Here is a 13,208-nt window from a genome sequence, read left to right on the forward strand (position 1 = left end):
CTCAGTCAGGGAGGTGACTGGGCAGTGGGGTGGACGGTACACCAAAAGATCCATGTCCTGTCCCTGCAACCTAACACCAAGTACAAACCCTCATCTCCAGCTCCCAGATAGACTGGTCTCCTCATGAGAATGATAAAAATTGTGGATGGCTGCTACACCCCCTCCCTGTTGACTGGTGCTGCTCTGAATACCCAGGCAAAAGCTGAGTAAGGTCAGGGCGCCCCAGTTCATCCGTCCAGATCTCATTAATGCACACCAGTTCAGCCACTTCATCCATGATCACATCAAGATTTCATGGGGCTGTTCCAGTAGATCAATGGCCCAACACATGTGGCTGGAAATACCCTCAACCTGGTATTTGCCACAGAGCATATTGATAATACTCAGTTAATTGTGGGAGTCTATTGTCATGGACTGACCATTCCCTGGTAAGGTTTGGGCTGAAAGCAGCTACTCCACTCAGCAAGAATGGTGGACCTATTGAGATGGTCCTCTCTCTGAGACTTATGGAATCTGATTGATTCCTGGATGTTCTGGGGGATTTTCTGGTTGACATGGCTGGTGCTCCTGTCAAGATTCTTGTCCCACTGTGGAATGATGAGAAGCACAGAGCCATCAACATGATCACTCCTGAGTGCCATCACTGTGGAGCATGTAGGTCATCTGGTATTCTTAGTGACCTACGTGTGATGAAACAGGAAGGTTGGCGGCTGGAGCACAGGTGGCTTAAATCTCAGTCTGAACCTGACAGAGCATGAATAAGGTTGCGCCAACATGCCTATCACATGGCAGTGGTGGCAGCGAAGAAAGCTTACTTCACCACCACCACTGCATCTGCAAATTAGCCATCTGGCAGAGTTTTTCCAAGTGGTGAATTGGCTTTTGTCACCTGGCCAAGACAACATTGCTCTGACACTCTCAGAGGCCTGCTGTAAAAACTTTGCAAGGCACTTTAGGGACAAAATTGTTCAGAATCTTGCTCCAAGAATCTTGGCTTCTTAGGGCTAGCTGTAGGGGGTTGACTGGGTGGATCTAGGGAATGAGCAATGCTTTACAGGAGCAGGGGGAGGTATCATCTGCCTTGAAGGAGGTGGTGGTGTGTTCCCTCCTTAAGAAGACCTCCCTGGACCCAGAAGTGTTAAACAACCATTGCTCAGTGGCAAATATCCCCTTTTTGGGCAAGGTGCTTGAGTAGGTGGTGGCAGTCCAGCTTTGAGCATCATTGGAAGAAACTGATTACTTGAAAGAAAGAAAGAAAGAAAGAAAGAAAGAAAGAAAGAAAGAAAGAAAGAAAGAAAGAAAGAAAGAAAGAAAGAAAGAAAGAAAGAAAGAAAGAAAGAAAAGAAAGAAAGAAAGAAAGAAAGAAAGAAAGAAAGAAAGAAAAATCCTCTCCAAGCACAATGATGTTATGTGTTGTGTTACACTGGATGTTACCAAGGAAAGGGCAGATCAAGAACAATGACAGTTCTTTGTTTCTCATAATGTCTAATTCTGGCTCCCTTTGGGAGAAAGGACAGGATATAAATGTAATAATAATAAAAATAAACAAACCTCTTCTATGTGGCACTTAAGACCTCCAGCTGCTCCCCATAAGACAGCTATCCTTTGGCATTTGACAGGAAACCTTACAGAGATGCTTTCTCATGCTTTTAGGTTCAAACAGAATAGACTACCCCTGAAATTCTCTGCTGCCCCCAAATCCCCTCCCATCTGGCACCTTAACCCTGTTCATTAGAAAACTCAGAACTGATTGTAGCCCTCCAGGCCTCTCTATGCAGCCCTCAGTACTGTCCCCAGGCTACGCTCCTCACTGGCCCTGATCTGTGTGCTTCTCAAGTGTTTTTGCCTGTTGTGTCCTTCAACTGTGGATGCCTCTTACTTGCCTGGATGGAGAAAAGTGTGTATGTAGAAACCTCTGGCTTTTACATTGATGGGATGTAGCACACTGTACAAAGGTAAGAGTTGAAATTGTTGTTCTGCTGACTTTGGCCTCTGGTCCTGCCTGTTACTAGAATGTGGCCCCCAGAAGATTGACCAAGAGGGAATGTGGCCCACCTATGCCTTAGAGCCAGGGTCAAAGAGAACCCAGTAGCATTAGGAGCAGAAATAATTTATTTATTATTTATTTATTTTATTACATTTTTAGACCGCCCTATAGCAATAAGCTCCCAGGGCGGTGTACAGCATAATAAAACAGGTTAAAATACAAGTGGATGTAAACACAATAAAACATAATTAAAAATTTTCAATTTTCAATTCAAATTTTAAAATTTTTAAAATGCCTGGGCGAAGAGGTAGGTCTTTACCTGGCGCCGAAAAGATAACAAAGAAGGCGCCAGGCGTATCTCATCAGGGAGGGCGTTCCATAGTTCGGGGGCCACCACTGAGAAAGCCCTAGCTCTAGTTATCGTTCTCCGTGCCTCCCTATGCGTTGGGACACAGAGAAGGGCCTTCGACGTCGAGCGCAGCAACCGGGTAGGTACATAGCGGGAGAGACGTTCCGCCAGGTATTGCGATCCGATGCCGTTAAGGGCTTTATAGGTAAGAACCAACACTTTGAATCTGGCCCGGAAACATATTGGTAGCCAGTGCAGCTGGGCCAGGACAGGTGTTATATGATCAATTTTTTTTGTCCCAGTAAGAACTCTGGCCGCAGCATTCTGCACCAGCTGAAGTTTCCGAACCGTCTTCAGAGGTAACCCTACGTAGAGTGCATTACAGTAGTCCAATCTAGAGGTTACCAGAGCATGGATAACTGTGGCAAGGTTCTCCCTATCCAGATAGGGTCGTAGTTGGGCTACCAGCCGAAGCTGGTAGAACGCATTCCGTGCCACCGAGGCTACTTGAGCCTCCAGTGACAGGAGCGGATCTAATAAGACCCCCAAACTACGGACCTGCTCCTTTAGGGGGAGTGTAACCCCATCTAGGGCAGGTCGGACATCAACCATCTGGGCAGAGAGCCCCCCCACCAACAGTATCTCAGTCTTGTCAGGACTGAGTCTCAGTTTATTAGCTCTCATCCAGTCCATTATCGCGGCCAGGCAGTGGTTTAGTACATTAACAGCCTCACCTGAAGAAGATGAAAAGGAGAAGTAGAGCTGCGTATCATCAGCATATTGCTGGAAACGCACTCCAAATCTCCTAATGACCTCGCCCAGTGGCTTCATATAGATATTAAAGAGCATGGGGGACAGAACTGAACCCTGTGGGACCCCATATTGGAGTATCCAGGGACTCGAGTAATGCTCCCCAAGCACCACCTTCTGGAGACGATTCTTGAGGTAGGAGCACAGCCACCGCCAAGCAGTGCCTCCAACTCCTAAGTCCGCAAGACGTCCCAGAAGGATACCATGGTCGATGGTATCAAAAGCCGCTGAGAGATCAAGGAGAACCAACAGAGTTACACTCCCTCTGTCTTTCTCCCGACAGAGGTCATCATACAGGGCGACCAAGGCTGTTTCTGTACCAAACCCCGGCCGAAAGCCCGATTGACATGGATCCAGATAATCAGTTTCATCCAAGAGAGCCTGGAGCTGGTGAGCGACCACACGCTCTAAAACCTTGCCCAGGAACGGAACATTTGCTACCGGTCTATAGTTGTCAAGATTTTCAGGGTCCAAGGAGGGTTTCTTTAGGAGCGGTCTCACCACCGCCTGTTTCAGGCAGGGTGGTACCACTCCCTCTCGTAAAGAGGCATTGATCACCTCCTTGGCCCATCCGGCTGTTCCGTTCCTGCTAGCTTTTATTAGCCATGAGGGGCAAGGACTGAAGCACAGAACAACCATGGTGATAAAAGACAGAACAACCATGGAGATAAAAGACAAGGCAGTAAGAATTTGCATATGGAAAACCTTCTCTACTAGGAAAGAGTATTTCACAGTTGCATTCTGTCAAATCCATCACCACTGGGTGGAAGTTTCCCACACCTAGTTCTAATGTTTTATTAGAGCCAGGATCACCTGTATTCAACACCAGGGCTTAGGCTATAGAATCAGTGAAGAAAATTATTATGCGTCAGAACATGTCTGGTGTCACCACAACTAGTCCCCAGAAGTCTGGGATTAGATCACCAGGTCTGACATTCTTATGCAGATAGTTATCCAGAGTTTCTTATTTTAGAAGTTGAACATTATACAGCTTATGCTGTGTATTTTACATTCTTTCATTGAATTTTAGGTTCATAAATGAGACCTGACTTTCCCAGGAAGCTGAAATACCAGCTTAAACTAGTAAAAACCACCTAGGTGCCATTGCCACCTAAGCCTCCAAAAATAGCACTGAATTAAGAAGTACCACCCAGAAGTGAATGTCATTTCAGGCTGCACTTGTCCTCAAAGCAGAAGAATCACCAATCAACAATACTTCAATTTTGTCTGGGATCACATTCAGTTTGCAATCCCTTGGTGACAACAGACATTAGTTAGTTCACGATTTTAACTGCCTCCCCATGATTCACTGTAAATGCAAGATAGAGCCAAAATCTCTTGAAGACTTCAGCAGCTGCAAGTAAATGGTAAAAAAGCATTAATGAGCCCAACAGTAGTCCTCCCACACCATTAAGGTCACACTCCCCACTGTTAACCTCCCAGCACAAGTCTACCATTAAGACAACCATGAAAATCTGTGTTCCAAAATCAGTCCAAAAATGTGTCTAAAGGGGTTCTAGATCATCAGTACTATCCAGGAAAAGCTGGAAGTGAGATGCCACTGTGCATTCAGGGTATGTTGTCTAAGTATTGTATATTAGAGACTGAGTGTTAATTACTGGAATCTGAGGTCTATTTTTTTTTTTTTAAAAAGTGTTCCTCTCCTTAATGGGGTATTTACTAACTTTACCACCAAGCAATCCACTCCTGAAGCGCTGTCCTGATAAGCCAGGATAGGCAAGCATGTGGTTGGCCACACATTTCTTAGAATTCTGTTCACATCCTCAACATAAACAAACCAAAAGGCATCCACCAAACTTGGACAACAGCTGTAACAGCCTCCAAGATGGGATCTCCAGTCCAGATGCCCAAAGCAATCCATGGCAACCCTCCCATACAAATTATTGAATTACCTTCAGGGTTAGGAAGCTGATGCCATTATGTATTGTGTAAATGTATATAATGTATTTTTGTTTTCTTATTCCTGGCATTAATATTTCAGAATAGATAAACTGCCAAAACTGCAGAATACATTTGTTTTTTCCCAGTTTATTGTATAACTTGAGGTATAATTGATTGTTTGCTATTGATATCAGATAGAAAGGACATTTTGTAGTGAAACAATATGGGTGTTTGACTCATTTGAATGTGAAAGAATGGGACAGCACTCAGGAGCTATCTTTTATATGGTCACCTTTTTCCTTGGTATGCCTTCATTCTATCATTCATTACTTGTACTACTGTCTGTTTCAACTGGAAGCTTCTTTTCCCCCCCCAACTAGAGACTCCTACTGCTTTCATCCCTGTCAAATAACATCATGTCTCTCACCTTCATACTACCTTTGCAGCAGGCTTTGACAATGAGCAAATACATCTTGGCTAACAAATGTATTCCGTGTGAATACATGTATCAATACAAACAGATGGATACAGTAATTCAGAAGATTAATAACAGGTTGCAGCTAAGGACTAATACATGTTCATAGACCTTATCTACCAGCAAAGAGGAACAAAATGAAAAGGAATGACAGAAAAGGCCATATTCCTTCAAGGCCAGCAATAGTTTCAGAATGAAATATCCTAATGCTCCAGGCCAGTCATTAGGCTGCCTAGATTCAAGGAACACACCCAGTTTATAAAGCATACGCCCTATGAGAAATGTGGGGGTGTTTAGATGTAGAGGAGATAAATGGAGTAAAAGGCAGCATGTATCATCATATTAACAAATCTGTGCTAGGCAACCCACAATACAACAGCACTAGTACCCTTCATTGTCAAAATAAACAGGTGTGGTATTTTGAAGATTTAAGAACTTTATCACCAAGATGTAGCTAATGCAGAAACCTGCTTTTAGTTAAGCACAGCAAAGCAGCAGTAGAGAGAGTGACTGGGATAAACCTGCCCCCCCTCTCTCTCCCCCCCCTCTCTCCCCCCCCACACACTTCGGCTCTCCTAACATAAACTGTAACATTCAAGGATAGTCAATGTGGTGCCCTCCAGATGATGTTGAACTCTTATTAGTCCTAGCCAGCATGTCCAATAGTCAGGAATGATGGGAGTTATAGTTCAACAACATCTGGAGGACACAACATTGGCTGCCGCTTCCCTAAACCTGCTAGCCATTTAGAGAAGAAAAGAAGAGTATAGAATCTGGGTTTGGGAAGACCCTGTTAAACAATCAACTCATTAATGCTCAGATTTACTTTGTACCTAGGAACAGTGGGGCAGCAGGAACAAAAGACAGGACACGCTTGAACCTGAGGCTTACTCCCCTGCAGTACTGGAAAGAAAAACAGTTATTATTATTATTATTATTAATTTAATTTATATCCTGCCCTTCTTCCCAGTAGGAGTCCAGGGCAGCCTACTAATTGTATGCTAATTGTATGTGATCAGAGTCTAGGATACAGAGTATTTATTAGAAGTATCAGCTTAGTTCATCCTGAATTCAGCTTTAAAATCTAATATACTATGACTAATAGCCAATGAAGTCAGCATAGCTTTTTAAAAATATTATTTTACAATAATATTTGGCAGCTGTCCTACTTGGATTACCTATTTCTTCTAATTATTATTTGCTTAAATAATTTGTCTGCATATCTTATTGGTATCGTACTAGAAATGCCTAAAATGACACAGAACTTTGGCCCAATCAGAATGGTGGCTTAAGGTTATTTTATGACTGATTTACCAAGACATCATTCTTCTTCCCTTTTTTTTTTTAAATACAGGTGCATCGCTTGTTCCCTTATTACATATATAAAGGCAAAATCTATCTGAAAGCTATACTCTTGCTTATCAGCTGAAAAAGACCCCTTCTGCTAGGATACCTTAACTTCTTTGAAGCAACAGACCATTTCAAGGGGTACATGTTGCCGTCTTGAATGAAGCTATTCTATGTACTATGTTGTGGCATTTCCTACTGATACCACAGAAGTTTGTATTGCAAATATGAACTGGAGGAAATGGGAAGAACATGTAATATTGTGACATGCCTGGTTAGAAAGATTCTCTATAGATCTGTGGGCAGACCATAAAAATATAGTAAAGTTCCAGCAATATCCAGATTCTGCTCTTTCCCCAAAATCGCCTCTGAAAAAGAACCATATTTTTGCCCTTTAAAAAATTAATTTGAATGTTAAATACATCTGACATCTGTCATCAAAGACAAATTTCATAATCAGGGTGGAGTAGGAGAGGCAAAAACCTATAAAGGGTGTTCCACTCCAGAGCTTCCCACATTGCATCAGCAGTGCCTTTGAGTTTGGAGTATTAGGTAAATATGATTTATATATTTTATGTCTGTTTGAATGTCTTTGATGAATGTACTACTTTTAGAGTGAACTGAATCAAGTTGTATATAGAAAAAAGAGTTTTATTTTTCCATGAAACCACATTTCAAGAATATGTGATAAAGTTTTTCCATAGGAGAAAATATTACACTTTCATATACTTTAGAGGTTTCATATCTAATAATTAGCTTGTAATTAATTTTGTATGAGCAGAATTAGAATCTTTAAATTGACTTCATTACAACTGCTATATATGCACCTACTTTTCCCTCACACCACGTAGCAGTCTCATATTAAATCAATGTATTTTTCCCCTACAAACATCAAAATATATTAACTCTGGGTGTTCCTTTACAGCTTTTCAAAATACAAAAACATGGCAGAATTTAATAGCGGAGAACTTTTAAATCTCTTCACTCAGTTTGCTATGAAAGAAGGTAGTAAGAATCTGCTTTCCACTGATGGACTTAAAAGTCTGCTTCAGAGTCACTTCTCAAATGTTTTGGTAAGTCTTTCCAAAATTGCACTGCTAATTAAATACAATGGACAACATTAATATTTCCCTAAGCCTTCATTTATATCTAATTTGTGGTATTTTTCAAGCAAATCCAATTCACTGAAGTACAAAATACCCATTATCTTCCTACAAAAAGGCACATTAGAGACAAGCAACATGGTCCAACAAAGCTCTGGAGAGTTTAAAATATGGTTGGGCAGCAGGGAACGAATGGGAAGGAAGAGCAATGTGGGAATAATTCAGTAAAATAGACAACAGCTTCCATTCATTGCAATATAATTTATGTGGTTTCACATCCAAGTCTGAATGAAATTAATACAGGCTTTGCTTTGGGAGACTGCTTCTGTAACGACTATTTGTAGAAATAACTGCTAAGCTAACATGAGAAAAGCATGACAATTTGATCCCAAGGAAAGCATTTGTTACAAAAGGTGACCATGTAAAAAGAAATCAAGTAATGCTGATGCTTGCATATTTGTTTTTATTTCACAAACTGAAAGTATTGCTCAGAAAAACATTTGTAATATTTAAATTTTTATTGTTTTTTGTTGATCTCATTTGGAATGTTTTAATTTAGGTGAAGTCATATTTTCAAAAAGTGAACTCTCAGTCAAAATGTTTTTCATACAGCCTACTTTTAATTAACATTTTAAGGGTTTCTACAGACAAATATGTCTTTGGTTTGTACAAAACACCATCAACTTGGCAATGATGAAATTTTAGTTACTACTTGAATCTTAAGTAGCTAGAGACAAGAAAGTTGATTGTGACAATATAAAATTTATGAAAACAAAACTGTTATATGGGCAAAACAAGTTTTTTTTAAAAAGTGAAAGTCATCTTGAAGATACTGAAAGGTAGAGATACACTAGATTATAGAATAGGTGGGAAAATTCTAAATCAAGAACTAAAGTGGGAAAATGTCTAACCCCATTTTGACTGTCAAATACAAAAGGACTTAGGGCACAATCTAACTTGCATTTATGCTGGGCTGAGGGGATTTGAATATAGCATACCTCCCGCTGAGCCGGCTGGGTCCCAGCTTAGCAGAGCTACACCTAGCTAGGCCAGCATAAGTCTCTCACCCCAGCTCAGTTGGAGGTCCGCCAAAGAAGCCCAGCCCTGTGTAAGGGGAGCTGGTAGAAGGCCTGCAAAAGGGGCCTCCAGGGATGTGTTGAAGGAGGGAGAACTTATGAGATATCCAGATCCCATTTGACTCCCTCCCACAGCCCTCCATCACGGCAGCCAGTATGCCAGGAAAAGGGGTGGTGGAAGAAAACATGTATTTTGTTTCTTTCCACCACACCCTGCTGGCACAGCCAGCATCCTCCCCTCCAAGAGGCCTTTGAGCAGCAGTCCATTCTGCCAGCTCTGCCTCCACAGGCCTCTGGCAAGTTGGATTGCTCTGCCCAAAAAATTTCCTAGTGAGCTCACTGTATATTGCCACAATATAAAGCCCTTTAAAAATTATAAAGATTTTGAGATGGTAAGATGCAGTACTATAGCAAGTCAGTTTTTTAAAAGCTAGATCCCAAAGGGTTCCATAGCTATTTGCACTAGTAATGAAAACAAGACCCTGCCAGTGCAGGACCAAGCTAGAAAAGGTTAATGTGGGTTTACAGTGTAAGTGCTAGAAAAATTGCTTAAGTTCTGTTTAGAACATAGTAAGTATTCCAGTACCTTTTGAACAAAAACAATCTAGTCTACCATTTCTGTGCAAGATGCAGTCTGGGGAAAAGAAAATGTGCATTTAATAGATAGTTTTTAGAGTATGTGTTTCATGCTAAAATATAACAGTATTTAGTGAGAGACATTATTTGGGAATAACTGTCCATAAAGGTAATTTTTATAATAGTTTTGAAAAAAATTACCATTTCATGATCTTCAAGTGGATGAGTTTAACAAGGACAAAATGAATCCACTTAAAGTGAAAATCATAGCCAAAAGATGAGACTCACCACAGGGCCAATAAGATCTATTGGCTAGAGTGTTTCATTTGAGCATGGTAGGGATCCAGGTTCAGATTCCCACTTAGGTGGGAAAGTCACTATCTTTCAGCCTAACACAAGTCACAGGATTGTTATATGAATTTTAAATACTAACAAGTACTATAGAAGAACTGAGTAAAAATACTCAGTAGATCTAGCTGCCACAAGCACTTTGGTACATAATGTGTTGGCACTGGTTATATTCACAAACAGCATTTGCCTACACAAAGGCTAAAATACTAAAAGAGGAAAGCTCTCTAACAATCAGATTGTGTGCTAGAAATAAGGTATGAGAACAAAGAGTGCAGCTGTACATTTTTTAAAAAGCACAAAATGAAAATAAAGGCTTTAAATGTAAAATTAGATGAACTTAGTACAAATGTATCTCAAGCCTGTTACCTCATGTGTCTGATACAACTACCGATAGTAGTGCAATCTTTGTACCCCATATATGTATTTAACAACTCTGCTCATGGCTCTACAAGTGCCAATATAACCCTCCCTCACAGAGCGCACAGCATCATGGTCATGTCATTCACTTCAATGAAAAGTTTCTTTACATCTCCTAGAACATCCAACAACTTGTTCTTCACTGGGTTCCCATACGCAGATCTACTCTTGCTTCTCAGCTTATGTGGAAGGGGCCTGAGAAGAAAAAGTTACTGAATACTCTGGAGGAGATGTAAAAGGCCTGCACTATGCAGTGAATGGGCTGGCTGCAATGCTGTGAGCCTAGAAGTGCTCAAGAACAAAAGCAGCCTAGCATGGAGACTATGGCTGTGTACACACCATACATTTAAAGAATCTTAGGAACTGTAGTTTACCCATCACAGAGTTACAATTCCTAGCACCCTTAACAAACTACAGTTCCCATTATTCTTTTACGGGGGGGGGGAGAGTACTTTAAATGTATGGTATGCATGCAGAATATTTGGCTGGTTCCTATGACAACAGCAAAATCCCAGCCATAGGCTACCTTTCCAGTTAGTGGTGGTGACTACTATGGGCCTCATTTTCATTTGTGATGTCATCAGCTATTTAACCTTCATCTTGCCGTTTTTCTAAATTAAGACGCAAATTTAGGACCAAAGCATAATTGACTCTGAGACTAAGGGCACAGTGAGTTAGGCTTGCCTTCCTGGTCTATTGCACTTTTCTGTAGTTTATTTGTTCAGTAGAAGACTGCTAGAGCAAGTATGTGGGCGACCATGGAGGCTGCATCAAGAGCAGTGCAGGTTTTGCCCTACAACAAAAGTTTAGTGGTTTAACTTTGAAATTTTAACTGCCCCAAGTGCAGTGCGTGTGAATAATAGTTGATTAATTCACTAAAAGCCACTGAGAACTAAGCCAGCTACTATTTGCCCCATTTCTTCATGACCATACTCTTTATTCAACTTACATTTCTTGGTGTGGTGGGACTTTGGGAATTGGCTTTAACAGTTATGGCTTTTACATATAGTGACTAGCTAAAGTATTTTGATGTCTGTTTTATAAACTGCTCCTCCTGTTTTAGTATTTAAATTATGGATTTTATTGTCTGTTTTAATAAGTTTAATTTTATATTTCTAAGCTGCTTCGGGAAAATATTTATATTTTGAAAGGCAGATAATTAGTGTTTTAATATAAATAAATAAAGACCTGCTATGATTGATGTGCAGGGAAGAAGAGTTACAGTTCTGTTTCTAACCCTCTCTCCTACTTCTCCCTCACTCATCACTGAGGCCATTCAAGACAGAGCAGGCCCACTTTTCTGTATCTGGTCCTGCAACCCTGTTTCTCCAAACCAACTGTAATCTCTGAGAAAAGGGTAAGAGATGTGGTCTCTTCTTCCACTCCAGAAGCTGTACTCAGAGTAGGGCTGGTGAAAAACACAAAGCTGCACAACTGTTCATATATATACTTAATATACACACTGATAAAATTGTGATAGTCAGAATCGAAGAGGCTTACTCAAAATTACCTTGTATAGATTAAAAAAATCAACCACAAGTGAATAATGTTTCAATGAAACAATATAGCTTAAATATGTTTTGTAAATATGTTTCTGTTCTGAAATTATCTATATAAACTATTTTGTTTATTTTCCATTCCCTCCCAACCCCCTTCCCGGTCCGACAGGGTTCGATGTCTCTCAATGATATAACCAAATATGCGGACTTAGATAAAGATGGAAAAATCAACTTTAATGATTTCAAGTCACTGCTAAGCAAGTTAAGTGGTTTGGTTGGATTATCTAACTTGACTGGATTAAGTGGTTTGATCTCCTAAAGCATCCCATGAAGAAAAGACAAACTGCTGCCAAGATCCCCAACAATCCTATTACGGACATTAACAATGTTTGTATTTGTATAAAGAATCTCTCTAAAACTAAATTTAATCATTGTGAAAAGATAGATGTCACTGAATAAATATCTACTTTATCTGCTTTAAAATGATGCATGCATTATGACTAATAGAACCATGCTCCACTTTGTCCAGTTGTTTTAAAGGGTTTACACAAAACTTATCCTGTTTTGGAACAATTTCATGATTATCCTAGTGGAACAATTCTATGAATACTTCTTTCTTTATATCTAGTCCCTTTCCTAAAAATTGCTAACTCTGCCTTTGCCCTTTTCACTGCTACAGTACATTGAGTTGACATTTTCTATGAGCTTTGTCTGCTATGGCTCTAAGACTGAGATTCCAACAGAATATATGTGAAGTCAGCATTTTGGTATTTATTTATTTATTTTTATTTATTTATTTTATTCAGCTTATATCCCACCCGACTAGCAAACAGCTCTCTGGGCAGCAAACATAGAAACATATACAATAATAAAATTACAAGATCAATATAACAAATATAAAAGTACATCATCTAAAATACCAATTACAACATTTACATAAATAACTTAGATTAAAATGCCTCAGAGAAGAGAAAGGTTTTAACCTGGCGCCGAAAAGATAATAGTGTCGGCGCCAGGCGTACCTCCTCGGGGAGACTATTCCACAATTCGGGGGCCACCACTGAGAAGGCCCTAGATCTTGTTACTACCCTCCGGGCCTCCCTATGGGTCGGGACCCGGAGGAGGGCCTTCGTAGTAGACCGTAGTGTACGAGCCGGTTCATAACGGGAGAGGCATTCCTGCAGGTATCGTGGTCCCGCGCCGTATAAGGCTTTATAGGTTAATACCAACACTTTGAATCTGGCCCGGTAGCATATTGGAAGCCAGTGCAGGCAAGCCAGAACAGGTGTTATATGCTCAGACCGCTTAGTTCTTGT

The 13,208-nt window shown here is 40.6% G+C and overlaps 1 protein-coding gene and 1 long non-coding RNA gene across 14 annotated transcripts in view; one reads left to right on the plus strand and one right to left on the minus strand.

Annotated features, from left to right (window-relative positions):
* The window catches only part of CTPS2 (CTP synthase 2), a 444,584-nt gene that overhangs the window by 355,561 nt on the left and 75,815 nt on the right, over positions 1-13,208 (minus strand). The window lies entirely within an intron of this gene.
* Positions 7,322-12,375, plus strand: LOC133385034 (uncharacterized). Its single transcript, XR_009762759.1, has 3 exons — positions 7,322-7,422; positions 7,796-7,943; positions 12,062-12,375. It is a non-coding gene; the product is annotated as an uncharacterized LOC133385034 (long non-coding RNA).

This window comes from Rhineura floridana, chromosome 5, assembly GCF_030035675.1.
Source record: "Rhineura floridana isolate rRhiFlo1 chromosome 5, rRhiFlo1.hap2, whole genome shotgun sequence".
Classification (NCBI taxonomy): Eukaryota; Metazoa; Chordata; class Lepidosauria; order Squamata; family Rhineuridae; genus Rhineura; species Rhineura floridana.